This window comes from Abrus precatorius, unplaced genomic scaffold, assembly GCF_003935025.1.
Source record: "Abrus precatorius isolate BTA unplaced genomic scaffold, Abrus_2018 Scaffold4, whole genome shotgun sequence".
NCBI lineage: Eukaryota > Viridiplantae > Streptophyta > Magnoliopsida > Fabales > Fabaceae > Abrus > Abrus precatorius.
Window position 1 is genome coordinate 5,397,727 of NW_020874384.1, and position 27,800 is coordinate 5,425,526.

General features: G+C 36.5%; 1 non-coding gene across 1 annotated transcript; it reads left to right on the top strand.

Moving 5' to 3' along the window:
• Positions 1 to 23,725: 23,725 nt before the first annotated feature.
• LOC113866427 lies at positions 23,726 to 23,832 on the top strand. The gene has a single exon (XR_003505067.1). It is a non-coding gene; the product is annotated as a small nucleolar RNA R71 (small nucleolar RNA).
• The last annotated feature ends 3,968 nt before the right edge of the window (positions 23,833 to 27,800 follow it).

Below are 27,800 nucleotides of genomic sequence, written 5' to 3' on the forward strand. Positions count from 1 at the left end.
TTAGGCTGACTAGGTATAATCAAACATGGCCTCTATCATGTGGGTGAAAACTGTAGCATGCATATTCAATTAAGAACAAGGGTAAGTTCTAGAGAATACAGCCAAATATGATTAATCACACAAGAAAAAAAATTAGACAGCTCAAATCTCACTAGGTATTTATAAGTGATCATGTGGATGAATGAAAACACAATGCACTTTTCAAAAATATATGCACCTAGTGGCAACTGCCTCATTTTTGAAAATACAAGTGTGATCTCATTTTGAGAATGGGAAAAACAACTTAAAAAGAAATTCACACAAAATTCACAAAATCGTCAATCATTTTTATTTGATTAACAGCTAGCAATTTATTATCTATTCTAGTATTTTGGTGTTTTTCAGGAATAATTCAGTGTAATTGTGAAGCTAACTCATGAATAAGAGGTAGAGAATGAAACCCCCCTTTCATGGCAGCTTGTGCAAGTGTCAGCTTCCAAGGTGTGTGAGTGTTGTGTGGTTGTGACATTTTCTGCACAAAACACCAAAAATTCCATCAATTATCAAGTGAAAAGGGATTGAATTCTGCAGAATTAATGTATGTTCAAAATATAATTGTTCAAAACTAGTATGAAACCAAAATATACCAAGTGTGCAAATTACAAACCCAAATTCTAAAATGAAACCAAAAAGTTTGAAACTTAATTACAAGACCATCAAGAGAAAATTCGAATTAACAGAAAAGAAAACAAAAATCCTAAACTAGTCATCTTGAGCATCCTCCTCATCAGAAATTTCATCTTCATCTTCTTCCTCATCTCCTCATCTTCTTCTTCCTCCACCACTTCTTCAGTTGGCTGTGGAAAATGAGTCTTGTAGATTGGCAAGTCTTTAAAGACTGATGAGCATAGACATTGAGCATTCTCGGCCAAGTCTGGTGTGTGATAAAGTTCATCTTTGGTCATTCCCATCTTCTGACCAAGATTCATCAACACACATTCCACTAGCATAGTTCCTGCCTTCAAACTGCTGTGGAGCTCAGTTTGTCGTTCAGCCAATTGATTTTGCCTTTCAACCAAAAGATGTAGGATGTCCTTCATCTTCATTGGTTTCTCCTTTCTGAACTGGGTGGGGATAGGTGCAGCTGAAGTGCAGGAGGTGGTGGCATAGATTTCCTTTACCATTGAGACAGAGATAGGGGGAGCAGATCTGATTTTCTCTTGGTAGTCTCCAACTTCAACCCCTGCATCCTCACATAGTAAAGTGATTAATGAGGGAAAGGCTAGTGAATCTCTTTTTGTTTTCAGAATATTTAAGATACATTCACTAATTACTTCCCCTGCATCAATGTACATATCATTAACAATAGCAAACAATAATTCAGCCCTCTTTATTGCCAGGGTTGAACTATGCTTGACTGGCATGAAAGAGTTCAACGGAAAAGTACTCCAGACTTTAGCAAATGGTAGTAGGTTCTTGGTGGTGATACACTTGGGTTTCTGGGCGAGGTTCAGCTGCCAAGTTGTGCCTGGCCTTCCAATTCTGTGCAGGATTTCAATATAATCCTTGTCTGGACTATTCTTAAAGTCAGTGAAGTCCATCTGCCCAGGTTGCCTTTCAGTGTAAATTTCCAACACTCGATTGATGTTGGCAGCAGTGAAATCCACCCTCATACCCTTGACCATTGTGTGAAATTTGGGAATTTGGTCTCCCTTGAACCTCATTGCATTTGCATAAAACTCCTGTGTAATTTCTCTCCAACCATTATCAGCCAAGGAGCAGAAGTTGTCCCATCCCCTTTTCTGAATTTCTTCTGAGTACTCAGGGTAGTTGCCTTCAGCAATTTCAAAGGCTCTATCTGGGACAATCTTCCTCCTCAGAATATTTGCCTTGAAATAGTTTTCGTGAGCAATACTCCTGAATCTTGGATCATGATCAGTAGGGGTAGAGGTAGAAGGAGCATTTCTTCTGGTCGGCTGAGGTGGTGAATAGGTTGCAGGTGTGGTTACTCTTGGCTGAGGAGGGTCAGTGATTTCAATGGGTGAGGAAGGTGAGACACCATCAGTTCTTGCCCTTTTTGTGGTTGGAGAATTCCTGGCTGTTCCAGCTTGCATATTCCTGATAGATCTCCTTCTTGGAGTGTTGCTGGCAGATCCAGCTTTGGTCTTCTTAGAAGGTCCAACTGGTGTATTCAAAGAAGTTCTGACCATTTTGAAGTGGCTGCAAAAACAAGCAAGTAATTTGACAGTTTAAAATTCATGACACAGAATTGTGACAGTATACATCTCTTTACTAGATAAATTCAATCAATCCATGTACAGAATTCCAACTTGCAGTATGTATCTTTTTACAATCAGTTGTTGTCATGAGAATGTAATCATATAAACACACAAGCACTATTGCAAATTACTAAGCAATCACAGTCAAAATTGGTTAAACCTTTAAATTTGTAGTTTAGAGTGCACACTCTCAAAGCACATCAGGTTAACGCAGAGATGCTATTATAGGTCATCAACATATTTTTTTTACATGCTCTCTTAACTTTTCAGATATACCAGAACTTAGGTACAAAATTAATCAAACCATATTCAGGGAATTTTAGACTGGCCTTCCTAATTTGTTCCCTCAGAGTTCACAATTTCACCAAAAATGCAGAAAAAGAATCACAATTTTCAACCAAATTTCAACTACTAATGGTTCCTAAAAGAAATTTTCTTCTAACAGTAAAATTCCATCTAGAATATTGCCTATTGTTTCTTTGAATCACATACAATTAGAACAGTGCACTCATTCATTATCATCAAAGACTAAATATCAGCTTAATGTAGGACTATCAGTATGCTATCTGTACAATCAGGCAGTGCAATATATAGCAGTAATTCGTTCCATACAACTCAGTTCAGACATCAACATTCAAATATTGCATGCAAAGAGTATTTTCGTTGATGGCAACTGGAGTATTTCTATTTCTTTCAAAGTCATGTTCAGATTTTTCGCATAATGCAGATGTGAATATGTTAACAGAGGAGATTGAATGACTTTGAAAACCTATTCACAGTATTTAAAGTGCCTTAAATCGAATACGATCAAGATATTTCCCCTTTGCTATTTTTGACATTTTTCCAGAGTTGCAGCAAAGAAAAACCCTAATTACAATTTCGTAGAATGCAGAGAACGTACCTTGAGCTTCAGAAATGTGAATGACAGTGAAAAAGAAGGAGTAATTGCTTGCTGGTTGCTTCACGAAAGATTGAAAGTCAGAGGAATTTCAGAGGGAAATGGGGATTTAGGTTTAAATGGATGTGAGCGTGGTTCCTTTATATTGAGTCTGGGGTCACGCGTGTGCACGTGCCCACTTTTTAAGTGAAAAGTGAACGTTCCCTTATTAATAAAATTCTGCGTTATCACTCTTATCGAACAGAGTGAGTGTTCCAGAGAGCTTGAAAATTTTGAATGCAATGCACGTTATCACTATTGCTGGGCAAAGTGATAACGCGCAAGCTTATTGCTTGAGCGTGGTCACTTTTATCAGTAAAAGGAGTAACGCGCTATGAAATATTTCATACTTACCTGCACGTGGTCACTCTTGACAAGGAAAGGAAGTGATCCAGAGAGTGTGTTTTTCCCATCTGCCTCTGCGTTATCACTCTCATCAGCGAGAGTGATTGTTCCAGAGAGCTGTGTTTCCCAGTCAGTTTCTGCGTTATCACTCTCATCAGCGAGAGTGATTGTTCCAGAGGGGAAATCTCAGAATTCCATCTCTGCGTGATTGCTTTCTTGCAAAAGAGTAATTCCTTTCATCAATCCAAGTTCTCTAAACTTTAATTGGCTCACTTAACAAATCATAATCATTATACACACTCATCATATAAAATTCCTATTTCCCTCATCATGTTCACCTTTAATTACATATGCAACATTCATCCAAGGCTGAATTCTGCAAAATTTTTGCAGAACATGTATTCACTCCCTACTTATGCAGTTTTGACTTTTACATTACACACTCCTATCCTGAACTCTCAATTCATTCATCATTTTCGCTCCAAATTACAGATGCAACAAACATCACAGTTGAATTCTGCAGAATTTCTGCTTAACATATTCACAATGCAATTCTGATTTTTCCATAACACATTATAGCATGAAGTCCAATTGCATTTATCAGATTCGCTACAAATGACAGATTTAGCATGCTTCAAACTTTACCTTTTTCATCAAAATTACAGAATATGATGAGTATGATGCAGAACTTTGTATTTTGCAGAAAATTTGCAGAATTTGATAACTGATAAATGCTTTCTATACTTGATCCTACATTGTAATTCATGAATGATAATTGAGAGTTTTAAGCTATTCATTGAGAAAATTTACTATTATTAATTTCATTTTATTCATATTTCAGGAAAAAGGATCAAGAAGTGAAAGCCTTAAAGATGTCGAGAATTGAAGAAAAAAAAGAAACCAAAGATATACACAGGCAAGTACATGCCCGTGTATATGAGCGTGTATCTCATTGGTCGCGTCAATTGAAGTGTATCATCAAGACCAGAGATGTACACGGCCAGATACATGGCCGTGTACATGAGCGTGTACTTTTATGGAAAGCTTTGAAAGGCATCTATTAGAAAATAGAGATGTACACGGCCAAGTACATGGCCGTGTACTTGGGCGTGTACTTTTACGCGCATCAGAAATTTAACTTTTGCGAGAAAATTAACCCTAGGATAATTTCTATAAAAGGAGAACTGAATTCAAACCTAAAAGGAGGAGGTTTTTGGAGACGAAAGACTCAGAGACGGCAGGAGGATAGGATCAAGCGTTTTAATTCATCTCTTTTGTAATTTTAATTTCAAGATGTTTAGGTTCTAACTTTCCTTTGAGTATCTAGACGTAATGAATCCTAATTGACTAAATTTTCTGGAATTCTTCTAATGCTATTTCATGTTCTTTACTCTTGGGTTTAATTGAGTAGTATCAATTTTCTCTATCTTGTTTTCTTGTTTGAATTTGAGTAAAATTCCTGCATGAAATTAACATTGCTCAATTAAAAAGACTTGAATGTATTTCTAGAGATAGAAAGACGTGAGTTTTCTGTATTAGGATTAACCCTAATTATGGAATTCATAATGAACTTAATGCAACCTAGGGATATTAATTAAGGAAGAGATTCCGATTAATCAACTGAGGGTTAGGAATCATTATCCTTGAGAAAGGTATTGATTTAATTTGGAATTTCCTGCAGCGATAAGGGTTTGGAACTAAGTAGTTGAAGAAGAATTTCAGTTATTTGGACACTTAGGGGGATTTACAGTCTAGATACTTGCCTTTTTACATTGAATACCTATATTCATAATTTTCTATAATTTATTTTCACTAGAATATCTGTTCCTTTTAATTTATTATTCTTTTACTTTTAGCAATTTCATCAACAAGGTTTATTTTTCATATTTATTAACAATTACGCAATTAAGGAAAAGTTTCTTAATAACAGTCCCTGTGGATACGACACTTGGTACTTTAATTTTAATTTTAATAATATTACTTCGACAACGGGTACACTTGCCCAGTGATCAGATTTTTACACACCAATAACTATTATTCATACTGTACAAGAACTTTAAGCATTCTAATTAATTCCAATCTGCATTCTTGTTTCAGCCACCAGATTTATTCCAAACATCAAATTCAGCAAGGTAACCAAGATGAAAAGTTCAGACTTTGACTTCTATGAACACTGTTAATTCAAAAATAATGCAGAAAAGTTAAATTGGGTCAGAAATGTAAGTTGCCTCTCACAAAGCGCTTCTTTAATGTCATTAGCTTGACATTAAATGTTTCTCACTCAAGAGAAACCAGTTTCATGCATGATATGTTCCTTGTAAACTCCTCTCCATGATAAATCTTCAATCTTTGGCCATTGACCTTGAATTCTCTCCCTGTTTTCAGATCTTCTATAAGAATTGCTCCAAAGGGAGAAGTTTCCTTGATTAAAAATGGTCCAGACCATCTAGATTTTAGTTTCCCTGGAAACAATTTTAATCTTGAATTGAATAATAGTACTTGCTGGCCAAGTCTGAAATCTTTTTGCAGAATAAATTTGTCATGGATCCTCTTGGTTCTTTCTTTGTACAACTTTGCATTCTCATAAGCTTGTTGTCTAAATTCTTCCAATTCATGCAACTGTAAAACTCTCTTCTTTCCAGCACTTGACAAATCAAAGTTAAGCCACTTGGTAGTCCAATATGCTCTGTGCTCCAGCTCTAGAGGTAAGTGACAGGCCTTTCCAAATACTAGCTGATATGGAGACATACCAATTGGAGTTTTAAAAGCAGTTCTATATGCCCACAGTGAGTCATTTAGTTTCTTTGACCAATCCTTCCTTGAATTGTTCACTACTTTCTCTAGAATTTGCTTGATCTCTCTATTTGAAACCTCCACTTGTCCACTTGTTTGTGGATGGTATGGAGTAGCAACCTTATGCTTCACACCATATTTCATTAATACAGCTTCAAGATACTTGTTGCAGAAGTGAGTACCTCCATCACTTATCAGCACTCTAGGCACACCAAATCTTGAAAAAATGTTCTTTCTTATAAAAGAAATCACTACCTTTGAATCATTTGATCTGGTGGGAATTGCTTCTACCCATTTAGACACATAATCCACTGCAACTAGAATGTATTCGTGTGAGAATGATGGGGGAAATGGTCCCATGAAATCAATCCCCCATACATCAAATGGTTCCACTCTAGGATGTTGGTTAATAGCAGCTCATGTCTTCTTGAAATATTTCCAGTTCTTTGACATTTATCACAGTTTTCCACATACTTCTTGGCATCTTTGAAGAGTGTAGGCCAAAAGAAACCTGCTTGTAAGACTTTTGCAACAGTCCTTGAACTTGCATGATGGCCTCCATATTCTGAATTGTGACAATGCCATAGTATCTCAGCTTGCTCACTTTGTGGAATGCATCATCTAATTAACCCATCTACTCCAATTTTGAATAGGTATGGGTCTTCCTACACATAGAATTTGCTGTCATGTAAGAACTTCTTTTGCTGCCAAGTAAACCTCTTTGGAATGAATTGAGTGGCTTTAAAATTTGCAATGTCAGCAAACCAAGGCATGTTTTCCACTGCAAACAGCTTTTCATCTGGAAATTCTTCATTTATTTCCAATGATTCAGTGGTTAAACTCTCCGAAGGAAGTCTGGACAAGTGGTCTGCTACACTGTTTTCTTTCCCTTTATTGTCTTTGATTTCTAGCTCAAATTCTTGGAGGAGTAGAATCCATCTTAATAATCTGGGCTTTGCATCCTGTTTTGTCAAAAGATATTTAAGAGCAGCATGATCAGTGTATACAATCACTTTTGAACCCATTAAATATGATCTAAACTTATCAAAAGCATGTACAACAGCTAAAAGTTCTTTTTCTGTTGTTGTGTAATTCACTTGTGCAGGATTTAACACTTTGCTTGAATAATAGATAGCATGTAATTTCCTATCTTTTCTCTGTCCTAACACAACACCCACTGCACTATTACTTGCATCACACATGAGTTCAAAAGGTAATTTCCAATCTGGTTTTGCAAGAATAGGTGCAGAAATCAGTTTCTCTTTTAAAACAGAAAATGCATGCAAACAATTATCATCAAATATGAAATCTGCATCTTTTACAAGTAAATTACTCAAGGGTTTAGCAATCTTGGAAAAATCTTTTATGAATCTTCTATAAAAACCAGGATGTCCTAAAAAACTTCTAACTCCCTTAACATTAATAGGTGGAGGCAATTTACTAATGACTTCTATTTTAGCTTAGTCCACCTCCATTCCCTTCTCTGGAATTTTGTGACCAAGGACGATGCCTTCTTGTACCATGAAATGGCACTTCTCCCAATTTAACACAAGGTTAGTATCTTGACATCTCTGCAAAACAGTGGATAGATTAGCTAAACAATCATCAAAAGAATCACCAAAAACAGAGAAATCGTCCATGAACACTTCTATGATGTTTTCTACCAAATCAGAAAAAAAAAGAAAGCATGCATCTTTGGAAAGTGGCAGGGGCATTACACAAACCAAATGGCATTCTCCTATATGCAAAGACTCCAAATGGACATGTAAATGCAGTTTTCTCTTGATCCAAAGGATCCACAGCTATTTGATTATATCCTGAATACCCATCAAGAAAACAATAAAATGAATGTCCAGCAAGTCTTTCTAGCATTTGATCTGCAAATGGTAGTGGGAAATGATCTTTTCTGGTTGCATCATTTAATTTCCTATAGTCTATGCACATTCTCCATTGTTGTTCCCAATCTAACACTAGCAAGTGCACTAGGATTGCAGCAAGTGATGAGTAAATTTAAGATCAGAATATCGTCTCCACAAGGAATTTAGGTTTGAAGTACCACTTCACAGAATTATAACCATTTGAGCCATACGAATTTTGGAATAAGATTTGTAACATATAACAGCAGTAAACCAGAGCAATTAAAAGTAAAGAACTTGCATAAAATAGAACAATGAACACACAGTTATGTGATAACAGAGGGAGAAACCATAGCTAGGGAATTGGTTCACCAAAACTCCAATGTTTAATCAATAAAGTTCTAAATTAACAAGCAACTGGAAAGAATGACAATCAGTTTCATATTATATTATTCAGAGGTTAATTCCTTAACTCAGTGAACCTAACATTCAATTAAACCATTCTAATGCCTTAGATCTGATTCAATTTAATGTTGCTTTAAGTGTAAGAAACCAGAAGATTGCAAGATCAAAGCCTCTTATCCCTAAGAAAACTATAATCTCGGTGATTGGTTCAGATTTGAAGAACAAATTCAATTTCCATTGACAAGAGTTCCTCTGAATTTAGTTAATCAAATTTCCATTCAATTTCCACGTGAAGTGCAGAATCAATCACTCAATCTATTCCAAAGCTTAAAATTCAGATCCAAATCAATTCAACATGTTCATTTCAGATCTACAATCCCTAACTATGAACGAATTACACAGCCATGGCAGCAGAAGAAGAAAAAGAAAGAGAAGAAGAAAAGAAGAAACTCAGAAACGCCATGGAAGCTTGCTCAACTCCAATTCCTCTTCGTGAAGCTCCAAGATCTGAATCCCCACTCCTCTCTCTCACTTCCTCTAACCAGAAACTAACTAACAAAACTGAAAATGAACAGAATCCCCTTTTTTTCGGATCGTTTCTGGTATTTATAGAATCTCCCAGATTTTCACGTCATCACTTTTATGAGAAATAGTAGTTATGCATAGAGTTTTTGGTTGCGCGTTAACACTTTTCCCAGAAATAGTGGCCACGCGCATTTTCCTGATATTGAGAGCTCTCTGGAATTATCACTCTTGATGATAAAAGTTACAACGCAGAGCCAAGGTAGTTGTGCGTTATCACTTTTTCTGATAAAAGTGACTACGCGCAGCTCGCCAAGTTGAAGACTCTCTGGAACGATCACTTTTGATGACAATAGTAGTTACGCAGAGCTTTCCTTATATTTTGCCTCTCTGGAACTACCACTTTTAATGATAAAAGTGGTAACGCCCAGGCTTCACTTCTTCTTTGAGCTCTGAAGTGATCACTTTCACTGACAATAGTGATCACGCCCAGTCTGCAATTTCTTATTCTTGAGTTTTTGGAGTCCAGACTTGCTTCTTTCCTCTTCCTTGTCATCAAACTTCCATGAATATGATCCTTGCTCAATTTATTCCCACAAAAACAAGATTAAACACTTAATTCCTAAACAAAAATTTCACAATTGCTAAAATAACTATATATGTAAACAAAATTCAATTCCTTCTCTTTTTCTAAGTTTTTCTGCTTTCTTTATATATTTTTCTTATCATTTGTGTTAGAATTATGCTAAAATATCAGTCAAAATATGGATTCATCACTACCCCAAACTTGAATTTTTGCTTGTCCTCAAGCAAATCAAATTAAACCAAGGGTAATTCTTCCACTTTTCAGAAACCATTTCATAACTGCTATATCAGAATTTTTCAATTTGCAATTCTGTGTTGTCTGCAAAATTTTCAATCAAGATATTCATCCAGTTACTCATCATTGCAATCACAATGCATTCATAAAATTTTAAGCAAGAATTGCTATCTAAGTGAATATATCAGTCAGGTTCATGTGAGAAACATTAAAATCATGATCACTTCTCATTGGACAGTGTTTCCCTCAATTCTCGGCAGTGTTTAAGTACTGTTTTCTCTCTTTAATCATCAATTCAGCTACACTCTACCATATGCTTGCCTAATTTCTCTATCTCCTCTGCTTAATACAGCCAATCACACATCAAGAGGACTTTTTACAGTTTATAACAGGGCTTAGGTCTATACTGAACAAAATAAGAAAGAAGTTGCAATTTCAAAAGATCAAAAGCATTTTGAGTGAATGACTTTAAAACTAGTCTGGTTTAGCATCAATTCACATTAAATTCCTCAGTTATGCAGCAGACTAATCGTTTTTGTGCAGCAGAATTTTTTATTTTCCTTTTTCTTCTTATCTGCAACAGTTTACTACTAATTTCTTCTTTTTGATCTCCATTTTGCTCTTTTCAACTCAGATTCTATTTTTCAACAGTTTACTGCAACATGTTTAACTCTTCCATAGTTTTGCTGCATAATTTTTAATTTTTCTACAGCACTTTTGTTCTTTTGTTCTGACTTTTTGAACTCAAACTTGGATAGCTTGCTACTCCCCTACCCCAAACTTAAAATTTTGCTTGTCCTCAAGCAACTTAATTTGATGCTACCCCAAACTTAGTTTTAAAAACTCATTCTTGATTAAACTCACAATGCCTTTGATCAATTTGAATGGTAAAATTGGTTTTTCAGCAAGGCGTGTAATGAAGTTAACTCAAGAAAAAGGAATATTAAGCTTAAAAGGGGTAAACTAGGGCAATTAATCATAAGGGAAGGCATTTTAGGCTAACTAAGTATATCAAACATGGCCTCTATCATGTGTGTGAGGACTGTAACATGCATATTCAATTAAGAACAAGGGCAAGTTCTAGAGAATGCAGTAAAATCTGATTAATCACACAAGGAAAGAAATAGGTAGCTCAAGTCTCACTAGGCATTTATAAGTGATCATGTGGATTAATGAAAACACAATGTACTTTTCAAAAATATATGCACCTAGTGGCAACTGCCTCATTTTTTAAAATACAAGTGTGATCTCATTTTGAGAATGGGAAAAACAACTTAAAAAGAAATTCACACAGAATTCACAGCCAGCAGTTTATTATCTATTCTAGTATTTTGGTATTTTTTAACAACAATTCAGTGTAATGTGAGGCTACACATGAATAAGAGGTAGAGAATGAAACCCCCCTTTTCATGGCAGCTTGTGCAAGAGTCACCATCCAATGTGTGTGAGTGTTGTGTGTGATATTCTCTGCACAAAAACACCAGAATTCCATTAACTTGTAGCAAGATAAAGGTAGTTAGTTAAGAAACTAATATAATTGCAAAATAGGTAAGTGAAAATTAAACCAAATTGTACCAATTAGTGATTACAACCCAAAAAGTTTAAACTACCAGAAATTTACAAAATCAAATAACAGAAATTAAATTCCTAGACTAATCTTCTGCTGCATCTTCTTCCTCTGAGCTTTCCTCTTTAGAACCTTCTTCTTCTTCTTCTTCTTCCACTACCTCTTCAAATGGTGGCTGAGGAAAGTGGGTTCTGTATATTGGCATATTCTTGAAAACAGAAGAACGAAGGCACTGGGCATTCTCTGCTAAGTCTGGAGTATGATACATTTCTTCTTTGGTCATTCTCAATTTTTGACCAATATTCAGCATAATACATTCCATTAACATGACTCCAGCTTTGAGGCTATTGTGCAGCTCAGTCTGCCTTTCAGCAAGTTGATTCTGCCCTTCAGCTAGCTGCTTCAGAGTGTCCTTCATCATCAGTGGTTTCTCTTTCTTGAATTGTGAAGGAATTGGGGCTGCAGAGGTGCAGGAGATATTTGCATAAATCTCTTTGATCAGAGCTGCAGAAATGGATGGTGCAGCTCTGATTTTCTCTTGATAATCACCAAACTCTACTCCTGCATCTTCACAAAGTAGTGTAATTACTGAAGGAAAGGCTAATGAATCCCTTTTTGTCTTCAGTATTCCCAAGATACATTCACTTATTACTTCTCCCACATCTATGTAGATGTCGGAGGCTATGGCAAAAAGCAGAGCAGCCCTCTTCACAGCTAGTGTGGCGCTATGTTTGACAGGCATGAAAGAATTTAAGATAAACATGCTCCATACTTTGGCAAAGGACAGAAGATTCTTGGTGACAATATGCTTTGACTTCTTAGATTGGTTGAGCTCCCATGTGGTGCCTGGTTTCCCAATCCTTTCCAGAATTTGCACAAAATCAATATTTGGACTTTCCTTAAATGTTTTGAAGTCTAGCTGTGTAGCATGTTGTGCAGAATTAATTTCCAGCACCCTGTTGATATTTACTGGTGAGAAGTCAATTCTCATGCCCTTGACCATGGAGCTGAACTTAGGGGTTCCTTTCCCTTTAAACCTCATGGCATTGGCATAGAATTCCTGAGTTATTTCCCTCCAACCCAGGCCAGCTGTTGCACAGAAGAATTCTCAGCCTCTTTTCTGGATTTCCTCCTTAAATTCAGGATAGTTGTTCCCAGCTATTTGGAATGCTCTGTCAGGAACAATTTTTCTTCTTAGAATATTGGCTCTGAAAAAGTTTTCATGAGCCAAACTTCTGAATCTCGGATCATGTGTGGCTGGTGGTGAGGATCCTGAAGGTACAGCTGTTCTTGGTAGGGGTGATGGTGTAGGTGAGGGTGCAGGTGCAGGAGATCTTGTCGAAGGTGGTGGAGAAGGTGAAAGTTCAGATGTAGGTGCAGATGATCTTGTCTGAGGTGAGGGAGAAGGTGAGGGTTCAGAGATCTGAATAGGTGAAGAGCTTGAGACACCATCAGTTCTGGCCCTCTTTAATGCAGCAGCTTGGAGATTTTGGCTGGATCTTCTTGTTGGGGTTGTGGAATATGCAGCTCGTTTCTTCTTAGGAGTGGTAGAAGATGCAGCTTGCTTCTTCTTAGGAGGACCTACAGGTGTGTTGAATGAAGTCCTAACCATTTTGGAATTTTCTTGGTTAAGATGCAGAAATGATGTTCGAACAAGGAAGAAGAAGCTTCTGAATCGCAATGTGGAGATTGATAAGTGGAGAGCTCTCAGAGAGGGAAGGGATTTTTGATTTAAAAACGTATGTGCGTATTCACCCTTAGCAATATTTATAGGCATGCCCAAGCACGTGACTACTTTGGAGAATAAAAGTGACTTTGATGTTATTAAAATTCCCAGCGTTATCACTATTATTTGTAAGAGTGAATGTTCCAGAGAGTGGATTTTTCAGAGTGAGGCGCGCGTTATCACTATTGCTGAGCAAAGTGATAACGCGCAGCAAAGTGATAACTTTTTTCAATAAAAGTACTAATGCAGAGATATTAGAAGTTTACTTACCTGTGCGTAGTCACTCTTGACAGAAAAAGGAAGCGTTCCAGAGAGCTCATTTTTTTCATCTGTCTCTGCGTGATCACTTTTATCAGTAAAAGTGATTGTTCCAGTAGAAAACCTCAAATTGCATTATCTGCGTAGCTTCTTTTCTGCAATAAAGTGACTTCTCTCATTAATCAAATACCTCTAAAACCTCAATTAATTCAATTTTCAATCTTGAATCCATCAAATACACACTCTCCACATTGAATCTTAGTTCAAGTATCTCAATTATGCCTCAGAAAATTAGATTCAGTAGAATATTCACATTATGCAGAAACTTCCAGAAATTGGTAAAATCAGATTATGCAGAATTTTAAACTCTTAACTACACATTCACCTCATCAATTCTCAGATTAAGCAACCAAATGCACCTCAGAAACTCAGATTCAGCAGTATTTGTGTAGAATTTTTGCAGCATATCAGAAATTTACAGAACAATAATATGCAAAATTCTAAAAACATTATAGAAAACTTAATCTGGGTTAGAAATGTGAGTTGCCTTTCACAAAGCGCTTCTTTAATGTCACTAGCTTGACATTAGTTGTTCCTCACTCAAGAGGAACCAATTTCAAGCATGATATGTTTCTTGCAAACTCTTCTCCATGATAGATCTTCAATCTTTGGCCATTGACCTTGAATTCCCTTCCTGTTTTCTGATCTTCTAGAAGAATTGCTCCAAAGGAAGAGGTCTCCTTTATTAAAAATGGTCCAGACCATCTAGATTTCAATTTCCTTGGGAACAATTTTAACCTTGAATTGAATAACAGCACTTGCTGGCCAGGTCTGAAATCTTTTTGCAGAATGAACTTGTCATGGATTCTCTTGGTTCTTTCTTTGTACAATTTTGCATTCTCATATGCTTGCTATCTGAATTCCTCCAATTCATGCAGCTGCAGAACTCTATTCCTTCCACCACTTGACAGATCAAAATTAAGCCATTTTGTAGTCCAATATGCTCTATGTTCCAGCTCTAGGGGTAGGTGACAGGCCTTTCCAAATACTAACTGATATGGAGACATACCAATTGGAGTTTTAAAAGCAGTTCTGTATGCCCACAATGAATCATCCAGCCTCTTTGACCAATCCTTCCTTGAGCTGTTCACTACTTTCTCCAGAATTTGCTTGATTTCTCTATTTGAAACCTCCACTAGTCCACTTGTTTGTGGATGGTAAGGAGTAGCAACCTTATGCTTCACACCATATTTCATTAATACAGCTTCAAGATACTTGTTGCAGAAGTGAGTACCTCCATCACTTATTAGCACTCTAGGCACACCAAATCTTGAAAAAATGTTCTTTCTTATAAAAGAAATCACTACCTTTGCATCATTTGATCTGGTAGGAATTGCTTCTACCCATTTAGACACATAATCCACTGCCACTAGAATGTATTCGTGTGAAAATGATGGGGGAAATGGTCCCATGAAGACAATCCCCCATACATCAAATAATTCCACTTCTAAGATGTTGGTTAATGGCAGCTCATGTCTTCTTGATATATTTCCAGTTCTTTGACATTTGTCACAGTTTTCTACATACCTCTTGGCATCGTTGAAGAGTGTAGGCCAAAAGAAACCTGCTTGCAAAACTTTTGCAGCAGTTCTTGAACTTGCATGGTGGCCTCCATATTCTGAATTATGACAATGCCATAATATCTCAGCTTGCTCACTTTGTGGAATGCATCTTCTAAGTAACCCATCTACTCCAATTTTGAACAGGTATGGGTCTTCCCACACATAGAATTTGCTGTCATGTAAGAACTTCTTCTTTTGCTGCCAAGTAAACCTCTTTGGAATGAATTGAGTGGCTTTAAAATTTGCAATGTCAGCAAACCAAGGCATGTTATCCACTGCGAATAGCTTTTCATCTGGAAATTCTTCATTTATTTCCAATGATTCAGTGGGTGAACTCTCCAAAGGTAATCTGGATAGGTGGTCAGCAACACTGTTCTCTTTCCCTTTTTTGTCTTTGATCTCTAGCTCAAATTCTTGGAGTAGTAGAATCCATCTTAATAATCTGGGCTTTGCATCCTGTTTTGTCAAAAGATATTTAAGAGCAGCATGATCAGTGTATACAATCACTTTTGAACCCATTAAATATGATCTGAACTTATCAAAAGCATATACAACAGCTAAAAGTTCTTTTTCTGTTGTTGTGTAATTCACTTGTGCAGGATTTAACACTTTGCTTGAATAATAGATAGCGTGTAATTTCCTATCTTTCCTCTGTCCTAACACAGCACCCACTGCACTATCACTTGCATCACACATGAGTTCAAAAGGTAGTTTCCAATCTGGTTTTGCAAGAATAGGTGCAGAAATCAGTTCTCCTTTAAAACAGAAAATGCATGCAAACAATTATCATCAAATATGAAATCTGCATCCTTTATAAGTAAATTACTCAAGGGTTTAGCAATCTTGGAAAAATCTTTTATGAATCTTCTATAAAAACCAGCATGTCCTAAAAAACTTCTAACTCCCTTAACATTGATAGGTGGAGGCAATTTACTAATGACTTCTATTTTAGCTTGGTCCACCTCCATTCCTTTCTCTGAAATTTTGTGACCAAGGACAATGCCTTCTTGTACCATGAAATGGCACTTTTCCCAATTTAACACAAGATTATTGTCTTGACATCTCTGCAAAACAGTGGATAGATTGGCTAAACAATCATCAAAAGAATCACCAAAAACAGAGAAATCATCCATGAATACTTCTATTATGTTTTCTACCAAATCAGAAAAAAAAGAAAGCATGCATCTTTGGAAAGTGGCAGGGGCATTACACAAACCAAATGGCATTCTCCTATATGCAAAGACTCCAAATGGACATGTAAATGCAGTTTTCTCTTGATCTAAAGGATCTACAGCTATTTGATTATATCCTGAATACCCATCAAGAAAACAATAAAATGAATGTCCAGCAAGTCTTTCTAGCATTTGATCTGCAAATGGTAGTGGGAAATGATCTTTTCTGGTTGCATCATTTAATTTCCTATAGTCTATGCACATTCTCCAACTAGTCACAGTCCTAGTAGGGACAAGTTCATTCTTTTCATTAGGTACAACTGTCATACCACCTTTCTTTGGAACAACTTGGACTGGACTTACCCAATTGTTGTCAGAAATTGGGTATATTATTCCTGCATCTAACAGCTTTATGACCTCTTTTTTAACTACCTCTTTCATGGCTGGATTTAACCTCCTTTGTGGCTGCACAACAGGTTTGAAATTATCTTCAAATAAAATTCTGTGCTTACAAAATGAAGGATTTATACCTTTCAGGTCTGCAATACTCCATCCAATTGCAGATTTGTGTTCTCTCAAAATTCTGAGCAATTTTTCCTCTTGTTCTTCCTTAAGTTCATTATTGATGATAACTGGATTTTCATGTTTCTCATCCAGAAATGCATACCTCAGGTGTGAAGGAAGTTGTTTCAGTTCTAGCCTTTGCTTTTCCTCTTCTTTATCATCCTTTTCTAGCTTCTCCTTCACTGAATTATCTACAGATTTTCGAATTGGCAGAGCTTCTAGTTGCTGCTGCACTTCCATAATGTATTCTTCATGCAGAAGTTCAGATTTATTGCTCCCTGCAGATATTATTTCTTCTAACACCGCAAGTTCATCAATTTCATTAATATGGCGTGTAATGAAAGCATCCAGTATTACAAAATCTGCAGAATTACAAGAAATGGTCTCCCTAGGATCAAAGGAATGTTAGAATCTACCTCCATGTCCAGAATTACAAAATCTGCAAGAAAAATGAACTTGTCAACTTTAACTAATAAATCTTCAACAACTCCATATGGATAAGTGTGTGATCTATCAGCTAGCTGCAGTGTAATGTTGGTGGGCTTCACTTCCTCTATGCCAAGTTTCTGCAGAACAGCCAATGGCATCAGATTTATGCTTGCTCCCAAGTCACACAATGCTCTTCCCACAGTGCAGTTTCCTATTTCACAAGGAATGCTAAATGATCCAGGATCTTTCAACTTTTGAGGAAGCTTTCTCTTGAGAATGGCACTGCACTCCTCTGTCAAAGGTACTGTTTTGTCATGCTCTAGCTTTCTTTTTCTGGAAAGTAGTTCTTTCATGAACTTTGCATATGAAGGCATTTGCTCCAAAGCTTCTGCAAAAGGAATGTTAATTTGTAATTTCTTAAAGACATTCATAAACCTTTCAAATTGTTCCTCTTGTTTAGGATTTTGGACTCTTTGAGGATAGGGCAGCCTCTTGTATTTTTCTGGGTCTATCGGCTTACAAGCTTCCTCAAAGAGTTGCTTTTTGGTTTTCCTTTCAGAATTCATAGGAACATCTACTTTTCTTCTGAATGGTCTTTCTTCAATAGCTTAAAATTTCCTTGTTGCAGATCTTGTTCAATTTTTCTCTCTGCTGCACCATTCACTTTCTTTTCTGCTGGTTTAGGGCTTGCAACTACAGCTCCACTCCTTGTAGTTATGGCTTAACATTGTTCTTTAGGATTGATTACTGTATTGCTTGGAAATCTTCCTTCATCCCTGCTGGATAGTTGTTCAGCTAATTGTTCGATCTGTGTCTCTAGTTTCTTCATGGAGGCTTCTTGGTTTTTGAAGCTTGTTTGAGTCACCTTCATGAATTGCAGCATAGTCTCTTCCATCTCAGTCAACCTCTCATTCATAGGCTTGGAAAATTTCTGATTTCCTTGAGGTTGAGTGGACGAATTTCTCTGAAAATAAGGCTGTTGTGTTGCTGGACCTGCATTAGAAAAAGGCAAAGTTAAGTTAGAATTCTTTGCAGCAGAATATTGATTATTCCAATTAGAATACTGCTGAGTTCTATTATTCGAAAATTGAAATCCAGGGGGATATGATGGCTGTTGTCTCTGAAAATTATTCATATAATTCACTTATGGATGCCTCACATGTACCATTTGCATGGTTTCCTCCACAAAAATCACAACTTAGCTGACTGGTAGGCATACTCCCTGTTTGCAGATTGTTGATTTGTTGTGTTAAGGCAGCTAATTATTCTGAAAACAATTGATTTTGTAGCTGATTTTGTGCAAGAACAGTTTCCAGAACTTTAGCTTCATGACCAGAGTTTCGTCCTTGATTCCTTGAGTTTGAATTCTGATACATTGAAGATGCCATCATGTCAATAATCCTTTGAGCTTCTTCCAAGGACTTTGTATTTAATGAACCTCCAGCAGCAGCATCAACCATTGTTCTTGTTACTGCATTCATCCCATTATAAAAAGTCTCCAATTGCATCCAATCTGGAATACAATGATGTGGACACCTCCTAAGCAGTTCTTTGTATCTTTCCCATGCTTCTGTCCAGGTTGTGATGCTTCCTTGTGGTTGAGCTTGTAACCAACATTTTGCTCTATCTCTCAAAGAAAAAGGAAATAGTCTTAATCTGATAGCTTCTTCACTAACTCCATTCATTCTTATGGTGTAACATAGCTGTAGAAAATTTGAAATATGCAGGTTAGGATCATCAGAATTTCCTCCAGCAAACTGATCCTGTTGGACTAAATGTAGTAGGGCAGGTTTAATCTCAAAATGGTTTGCTTGAATAGTTGGCCTAATTATAGAAGAGTTAAAACCTTGCATGTTAGGAATAGCATAGTCCCCTAATGTTCTAAATTTGTTCTGTTCTGCCATTTCTATTGCTGGATTTGGTTGTCTCAAGGGTATAGATGTTCTTTTCACTCTAGAATTACTCTGAGATTCTGGAGAATGGACAGCTTCTAACTCACTATCACTCCCTATGGTTTTTTCTGCTCTAGACTCTTTTCTCAATCTTCTCAAAGTTATGTCTATGTCAGGATCAAAGACCAGAATTGATTTATTCTTGTTTTTACCACGCATATACAAATCAAGTTGAAGCAAAATTAGACTACAATTGATACTCAGAAATGTACAACAGAATTCATGTAAAATCTATCAGTAAAAGCATATAGAAACTTAAATCTAGCAGTTGCAGAATTGTAAAATCATGTACAAATATGCAGAATGACAATTATAACTATGAAAAATAATGAAAACTGAATTTATGCAGATAACAAAGATGTAAAAATTCTATGCAGCAGACAGAAATATTATGCAGAATATTACACAAGGTGCAGTAAAATTATGCAGAAAGCAATTTGAAAGCAAAGCAACAAATTAAATGCTCAATCTAGTTACTTTTCTACTACTAATGATATTGAAATGCAAAATTCCCCGGCAACGGCGCCAAAAACTTGTTATTCGCAATCTAACACTAGCAAGTGCACTAGGATTGCAGCAAGTGATGAGTAAATTTAAGATCAGAATATCGTCTCCACAGGGAATTTAGGTTTGAAGTACCACTTCACAGAATTATAACCATTTGAGCCATACGAATTTTGGAATGAGATTTGTAACATATAACAGCAGTAAACCAGAGCAATTAAAAGTAAAGAACTTGCAGAAAACAGAACAATGAACACACAGTTATGTGATAACAGAGGGAGAAACCATAGCTAGGGAATTGGTTCACCAAAACTCCAATGTTTAATCAATAAAGTTCTGAATTAACAAGCAACTGGAAAGAATGACAATCAGTTTCACATTATATTATTCAGAGGTTAATTCCTTAACTCAGTGAACCTAACATTCAATTAAACCATTCTAATGCCTTAGATCTGATTCAATTTAATGTTGCTTTAAGTGTAAGAAACCAGAAGATTGCAAGATCAAAGCCTCTTATCCCTAAGAAAACTATAATCTCGGTGATTGGTTCAGATTTGAAGAACAAATTCAATTTCCATTGACAAGAGTTCCTCTGAATTTAGTTAATCAAATTTCCATTCAATTTCCACGTGAAGTGCAGAATCAATCACTCAATCTATTCCAAAGCTTAAAATTCAGATCCAAATCAATTCAACATGTTCATTTCAGATCTACAATCCCTAACTATGAACGAATTACACAGCCATGGCAGCAGAAGAAGAAAAAGAAAGAGAAGAAGAAAAGAAGAAACTCAGAAACGCCATGGAAGCTTGCTCAACTCCAATTCCTCTTCGTGAAGCTCCAAGATCTGAATCCCCACTCCTCTCTCTCACTTCCTCTAACCAGAAACTAACTAACAAAACTGAAAATGAACAGAATCCCCTTTTTTTCGGATCGTTTCTGGTATTTATAGAATTTCCCAGATTTTCACGTCATCACTTTTATGAGAAATAGTACTTACGCAAAGAGTTTTTGGTTGCGCGTTAACACTTTTCCCAGAAATAGTGGCCATGCGCATTTTCCTGATATTGAGAGCTCTCTGGAACTATCACTCTTGATGATAAAAGTTGCAACGCAGAGCCAAGGTAGTTGCGCGTTATCACTTTTTCTGATAAAAGTGACTACGCGCAGCTCGCCAAGTTGAAGACTCTCTGGAACGATCACTTTTGATGACAATAGTGGTTACGCAGATCTTTCCTGATATTTTGCCTCTCTGGAACTACCACTTTTAATGATAAAAGTGGTAACGCCCAGGCTTCACTTCTTCTTTGAGCTCTGAAGTAATCACTTTCACTGACAATAGTGATCACGCCCAGTCTGCAATTTCTTATTCTTGAGTTTTTGGAGTCCAGACTTGCTTCTTTCCTCTTCCTTGTCATCAAACTTCCATGAATATGATCCTTGCTCAATTTATTCCTACAAAAACAAGATTAAAAACTTAATTCCTAAGCAAAAATTTCACAATTGCTAAAATAACTACATATGTAAACAAAATTCAATTCCTTCTCTTTTTCTAAGTTTTTCTGCTTTCTTTATATATTTTTCTTATCATTTGTGTTAGAATTATGCTAAAATATCAGTCAAAATATGGATTCATCATCCATCCAGTCACAGTCCTAATAGGGACAAGTTCATTCTTTTCAGTAGGTACAACTGTCATACCTCCTTTCTTTGGAACAACCTTGACTGGACTTACCCAATTGCTGTCAGAAATAGGGTATATTATTCCTGCATCTAACAGCTTTATGACCTCTTTTTTAACTACCTCTTTCATAGCTGGGTTTAACCTCCTTTGTGGCTGCACAACAGGTTTAAAATTCTCTTCAAATAAAATTCTGTGCTTACAAAATGAGGGATTTATACCTTTCAGATCTGCAATACTCCATCCAATTGCAGATTTGTGTTCTCTCAAAATTCTGAGCAATTTTTCCTCTTGTTCTTCCTTAAGTTCATTATTGATGATGATTGGATTTTCATGTTTCTCATCCAGAAATGCATACCGCAGGTGTGAAGGGAGTTGTTTCAGTTCTAGCTTTTGCTTTTCCTCTTCTTTATCGTCCTTTTTCAGCTCTTCTTTCACCAAATTTTCTGCAAGTTTTTGCATCGGCCGAGCCATAATATCTTCTTCATTCAGAGTTTCAGATTTGTCATTCCCTGCAGATATTATTTCTTCTAACACAGCAGTTTCATCAAATTCTTTCATATGGTGTTGTGTAATAAAAGCATCCAGTATATCTACCTTCATACATGTATTATCTTCAACTGGATATTTTAAAGCTTCAAACACATTAAATATTACCTTCTCATCTTGAACTCGAAGCATAAGTTCACCTTTTTGCACATCTATTAAAGCTCTCCCGGTTGCAAGAAATGGCCTCCCTAGGATCAAAGGAATGTTAGAATCCACTTCCATGTCCAGAATTACAAAATCTGCAGGGAAAATGAACTTATCAACTTTAACTAATAAATCTTCAACAACTCCATATGGATAAGTGTATGATCTATCAGCTAGCTGCAGTGTAATGTTGGTAGGCTTCACTTCCTCTATGCCAAGTTTCTGCAGAACAGCCAATGGCATCAGATTTATGCTTGCTCCCAAGTCACACAATGCTCTTCCCACAGTGCAGTTTCCTATTTCACAAGGAATGCTAAATGATCCAGGATCTTTCAACTTTTGAGGAAGCTTTCTCTTGAGAATGGCACTGCACTCCTCTGTCAAAGGTACTATTTTATCATGCTCTAGCTTCCTTTTTCTGGAAAGTAGTTCTTTCATGAACTTTGCATATGAAGGCATTTGCTCCAAAGCTTCTGCAAAAGGAATGTTAATTTATAATTTCTTAAAGACATTCATAAACCTTTCAAATTGTTCCTCTTGTTTTGGATTTTGGACTCTTTGAGGATAAGGCAGCCTCTTGTATTTTTCTGGGTCTATTGGCTTACAAGCTTCCTCAAAGAGTTGCTTTTTGGTTTTCCTTTCAGAATTCATAGGAACATCTACTTTTTCTTCTGAATGGTCTTTCTTCAATAGCTTAAAATTTCCTTGTTGCAGATCTTGTTCAATTTTTCTCTCTACTGCACCATTCACTTTCTTTTCTGCTGGTTTAGGGCTTGCAACTACAGCTCCACTCCTTGTAGTTATGGCTTGACATTGCTCTTTAGGATTGATTACTGTATTGCTTGGAAATCTTCCTTCATCCCTGCTGGATAGTTGTTCAGCTAATTGTTCGATCTGTGTCTCTAGTTTCTTCATGGAAGCTTCTTGGTTTTTGAAGCTTGTTTGAGTCACCTTCATGAATTGCAGCATAGTTTCTTCCATCTCAGTCAACCTCTCATTCATAGGTCTGGAAAATTTCTGATTTCCTTGAGGTTGAGTGGATGAATTCCTCTGAAAATAAGGTTGTTGTGTTGCTGGACCTGCATTAGAAAAAGGCAAATTTGAGTTAGAATTCTTTGCAGCAGAATATTGATTATTCCAATTAGAATACTACTGAGTTTTATTATTCGAAAATTGAAATCCAGGGGGATATGATGACTGTTGTCTCTGAAAATTATTCATATAATTCACTTGCTCTTGTGGTTCACTTGTGGATGCCTCACATGCACCATTTGCATGGTTTCCTCCACAAAAATCACAACTTAGCTGACTGGTAGGCATACTCCCTGTTTGCAGATTGTTGATTTGTTGTGTTAAGGCAGCTAATTGTTCTGAAAACATCTGATTTTGTAGCTGGTTTTGTGCAAGAAAAGTTTCCAGAACTTTAGCTTCATGACCAGAGTTTCGTCCTTGATTCCTTGAGTTTGAATTCTGTTACATTGAAGATGCCATCATGTCAATAATCCTCTGAGCTTCTTCCAAGGACTTTGTATTTAATGAACCTCCAGCAGCAGCATCAACCATTGTTCTTGTTACTGCATTCATCCCATTATAAAAAGTTTCCAATTGCATCCAATCTGGAATACAATGATGTGGACACCTTCTTAGCAATTCTTTGTATCTTTCCCAAGCTTCATACAATGATTCTCCATCTTGCTGAACAAAAGATGTAATTTCTCCTCTCAGCTTAGCAGCTTTGGATGGAGGGAAGTACTTGGTTAGAAACCTGTTCACAAGTTCTGTCCAAGTTGTAATGCTTCCTTGTGGTTGAGCTTGTAACCAGCATTTTGCTCTATCTCTCAAGGAAAAAGGAAATAGTCTCAGTCTGATGGCTTCTTCACTAACCCCATTTATTCTTATGGTGTCACATAGTTGTAAAAAATTTGAAATATGTAGGTTAGGATCATCAGAATTTCCACCAGAAAACTGATCTTGTTGGACTAAGTGTAATAAGGCAGGTTTAATCTCAAAATGGTTGGCTTGAATAGTTGGCCTGATTATAGAAGAGTTAAAACCTTGCATGTTAGGAATTGCATAGTCCCCTAATGTTCTAATTCTATTTTGTTCTGCCATCTCTATTTCTGAATTTAGTTGTCTCAAAGATGTAGGTGTTCTTTTCACTCTAGGATTACTCTGAGATTCTGGAGAATGGACAGCTTCTAATTCACTATCACTCCCTATGACTTTTTCTGCTCTAGACTCTTTTCTCAATCTCCTTAAGGTTATGTCTATGTCAGGATCAAAGACTAGAGTTGATTTGTTTTTGTTTTTGCCACGCATATACAAATCAAAATGAAGCAAAAGTAAACTACAAGTTAGTATTCAGAACTGCACCACGAAAATTATGCAGCAAATATCAGTAAAAGTAATTGAAACACAAGTTTAAAAGCTGCAGAATTATACAGAATGGACAAAATGTCTAACTACAGACTAATACTAAAGAAATTCAGAGAAACAAAATACTCAATGTAGCTATTCTTATGTTACTAATGATATTGAAACTCAAATTGCCCGGCAACGGCGCCAAAAACTTGTTGTTTGCAATCTAAACACTAGCAAGTGCACTAGGATTGCAGCAAGTAATGAGTAAATTTAAGATCCGAGTATCGTCTCCACAGGGAATTAGGAACTCAATTATCACTTCACAGAAAAATAACCATTTGAGCCATACGAATTTGGGAAGAGAGTTGTATCATATAAAAGCAATAATCAGAGCAATCAAAAGTAAAGAACTTGCAGAAAGACAGAGTATAAGATTTGTGATGGAATGAAATAGCAATAAAGGATAGTTAGGAATTTACTTCACAAGAATATCAATATCAATCCAATTAAATCCTCTGAACATTCAAACAATTGAATAATTGACAATCAGCTTCACATATACCTAGCCAAAGGTTAATTCCTTAACTCATTGACCCTAACAATCCACTAAACCTCCCTAATCCCTTAGGTGAGATTCAGTTTCAGGTTGCATTAAGAATTAGAACTATAAGATTGCAGAATTAGGTCTCCTTATCCCTAAGAAATCCCTAAACTCTGGTTGCCAATTCAGATCGGAGCAAACAATCCAATTCCCATTGGTAAAGATTCCTCTTGATTAATCAAATGAATTTCCATTCAAAGATTACATGAAAAGCAGAATTAACAACTCAATTAATCCAAGAACTTAAAGTTCAGAAGATAAAGTCGAATCAATACATCAATTCGAGTTCCATAAACCCCTAACTATGGGAAATTAAGCACACATTGCAACAAAAACAGAGAAAGAAGAAGAAGAAGATGAAGAAGAATGCAGAGCAGCCATGGCCATGAGTTCCAATCCGATCCCTCTTCTTGGAGCTTCAAGCTTCGACCCCAATCTTCTCTCCACTCTCTCTCAACGAGAATCTAACTAACAAAACAGAAAATGAGCAAAAGACCCCAGTTTTCGCGCTTCAATCATGTATATATAGAAACCCCAGTTCTGTGCGTTGTCACTTTTCTTCACAAGAGTAACCACGCAGAAGCTTTATGTAGTGCGCGTGTTCACTTCCAAGAGCAAGAGTAACCACGCGCAACTTGCAGAGTTGAAGGCTTCTCTGGAACATTCACTTTTATTCATAAGAGTAGCAACGCAGGAGGTCAAGGGCTGCGCGTGATCACTTTCGTGAGTAATAGTAACCACGCGCAAGCTGTCCTGATACAAGTGCCTCTGGAACGCTCACTTTCGTTGGCGAAAGTGACAACGCGCAGCTCATCAGGAATGGAGTCTTCTCTGGAACGCTCACTTTCGTTGGCGAAAGTGATAATGCACACTGGCAACGCTCACTCTTGTAAATAAAAGTGATTACGCACAGGCTCCTCTCCTCCTTTAGGCTCTGGAATGATCACTTTCACTAACAATAGTGATCACGCCCAGGCTGCATCCCATAATTCTTGTATTTTGGAGTCCAACATTGCCATTCTTCCTCTTCCTTTCCATTGATAATCCATTTCCATGACTTTTGCTCAGATTATTCCTTCAAAAACAAGATAAATTCCTTAAGAACTAAGCATAAATTCTACAAATGCGAAAATAACTACAAATTGAAATAAAACTTTCAATCATTCTCTTTTTCTGAGTTTTTCTGCTTTCTTCATATATTTTCCTTATTAAATGAGCTAGAATTATGCTAAAATATCAGTAAAAATATGGATTCATCACTCACACAAGTCTTGATTTTCAATTTTGGTTCCTTTTTGACTTTTTCTACAAGCTTACACATGTGCACATCTATTCATTACACATTTACATATTCATTGTTTTGTTTTTCTTTTGATTTCAATATTTGTCAATTTTAATTCCAAACACTCTTTGTAATTCGTGAAGCTCAACTAATTGTGGCCTTGTGAAGTGGTAATTGAATACTTTTATTCCCTGAGATGGATGCTTGGGACTCTAACATAGTTCTATCATTTTTATAACTTGCTACATCAACACTAGTACACTTGCTAGTCAAATTAACTTCTCCTCTGAAGTGTGACAAGTGTCATTCTTAAAAGAAAGCTTCCTCAAAAACTCAAGGATCCAGGATCCTTCAACATACCTTGTGAGATAGGAAATTGTACTGTGAGGAAGGCATTGTGTGATTTGGGAGCAAGCATTAACCTAATGCCATTAGCTATCATGAAGAAATTGGGAATAGAAGAAGTGAAACCAACCAGCATTACATTGCAATTAGCTGATAGATCATATATTTATCCATATGGAGTGGTAGAAGATTTGTTCGTTAAGGTTGATAAATTCATTTTTCCTGCAGACTTTGTCATTTTAGATATAGAGGTGGACACGAACATACCCTTGATTCTAGGCAGACTATTCCTTGCAACCGGAAGAGCTCTTATTGATGTGCAAAAGGGAGAGCTCATCTTAGAGTTCAAGATGAAAAGGTAATACTTAATGTTTTTGAAGCATTAAAATATCCAATTGATGATAACACATGTATGAGAGTAGACATATTGGATTCTCTTATTACTCCTTATCCTCTTGATGAATTTGATGAAATTTCTTTGTTGAGAGAAACCATAGCTACAGGAAATACGAAATCTGTGATGCATAAAGAAGAATATCTCAGGGAAATTGAGCAGCAATTGGAATATCTATCAGTTCTAACCCCTGCAGAAAAATCAATCAAAGAAGAGCTGAAAAAGGAAGTGAAAGAAGAGCAAACTTGGAAATTGGAGCTCAAGCAGTTGCCTTCTCACTTGAGATATGCATTTTTAGACCAAAATCACAAAAATCTAGTCATCATCAACAATGAACTCAAGAAAGAAGAAGAGGAGAAGCTGCTAAGAATCTTGAGAGCACACAAGTCAGCATTAGGATGGAGCATAGCAGATTTGAAAGGTATTAGTCTAGCCTTTTGTAAACATAGAATTTTATTTGAAGAGAAATTTAAACCAATTATGCAGCCTCAAAGAAGGTTAAACTCTACCATGAAGGAAGTAGTAAGAAAGGAGGTCATGAAACTATTAGATGCAGGGATTATATATCCTATTTCAGATAGCAGCTGGGTGAGTCCTGTACAAGTGGTACCTAAAAAGAGAGGAATGATTGTGGTACCAAATGAGAAGAATGAGTTGATACCTACAAGGATAGTTACAGGATGGAGGATGTGCATAGACTATAGAAGACTAAA